The sequence below is a fragment of the Triturus cristatus genome, chromosome 4_1 (assembly GCF_964204655.1).
Source record: "Triturus cristatus chromosome 4_1, aTriCri1.1, whole genome shotgun sequence".
In the NCBI taxonomy this organism is placed as follows: Eukaryota; Metazoa; Chordata; class Amphibia; order Caudata; family Salamandridae; genus Triturus; species Triturus cristatus.
The window spans coordinates 924,260,573-924,262,056 of NC_140585.1; positions in this window are offsets into that span (position 1 = coordinate 924,260,573).

The window sequence follows — 1,484 nt, forward strand, 5'->3', positions numbered from 1 at the left end:
CAGGATGAACCTCTCGTAGGGGGTTCAGCTTGTCGTATGACTTTCCCTTAACCTGTGGTGGAGCGGGAAGCAGGGACCTAGTCACGTATACTATATACTTGTGTCGCTGATCCAGGATGACATTAATCAGTTCAGTACCCATGTTCATCCACCTGTCTAGTATTATGTCGTCCAGCAACTTATACAATAGACCAGGACCAGAATATTGACTCTCATATAACGTGATCAAATGTTGGACCATGTAAACACCAGCTATGCGCTGTTCGTTTGGTGGGAGGCTCAAGAACGTCTGTGCTACGATATCATTATTATATATATCATATTGGGATATCCACAGGGTGGCTGACCGTGCTACTTCATTTTCGGTCGGGGTGAGGGGCTGATCGTTACCTAACCATTTATTCACCGCTTTTTCGGTGATTTGGAACAAACTTTCAAGGGAATATCTTTCTTTTATGGCAGTTCCCTGTTTATGGTGATTGAGGCCCTTGGGCCTTTCGAATCGCCGGGCATGGCCCACATAATGTATTCTGTCTTTGTCCCCTGCTTCGTCATCAGATGATAACTCAGCCTTTTCGTTCGGGCCTCCTTCGTGTGACGCTATTATTGCCTTTCGGATTTTGGTCAACATGTTGTCTGTCTGGCCTGATTTATCATGCTGACCGGCATCTATGCGATCACTCCAACCAATATAACAACGGTCTACGTCCCCGTCGCCTTCGTCTTTTTCCCTGATCAGACAATTAATTAGGAAGCGAAGGATATAGTTCTTAATAATTACCTTTCTATTTTGTACAGCTTCTGCTATGCACTCAGAACCTTCCCCTGTTCATATGAATGTGTACATTTTCTTTAGATGTTTATCCATATCTGGTAATTTTTCCAAATCTGCGACTGCTCGTCTAAGCCGTAGTGAAAACACGAGCATTCTGCCCTTTCCTGGATCTGGGTCATATATACATTCGGAGATGTCTACTTTTACTGTCGGCCCCCCTCCTGATGTTGCCCCGGATCCTCCCTCCCCGCCGTCCTCGAGCTCCTGGAGCTGTTCTTGCGTTGGGGGTGCAGGGAAAAATCCGTCCACGTATGCTGGTGGGGATTCCTTTAGGTAGGTGTTAATGAACGTTTCGGATGCTGTTTGTTTTATTTTTCGGGGTACTTGCGGTGGCACTCTAACTGGTCTTTCTACTGGGGCCACTTTTGCTAGTTCCTCTGAAAGGACGGGGTAAATACCAGCAACGACAGTATTTCTTTTTCTTTCAGTCTGCTCTCTTTTTACCCGTTCCCCTTCCTCCTGTAATTTCTCTTCTTTGGCTTTTTCGGACTCCTGTCTACTCCTCTCTGCTTTGTGGAACTCTTTCTCTGTTCTTCTATGTGATTCCTTGCGCCATAACTCAATGGCATCCTTTTGAGCAGGTCTAGATTTTCTCTTCCATATCTCTTCCTCTACCTTCATAATGCATTCCGCATCCCACGTTCCCGTA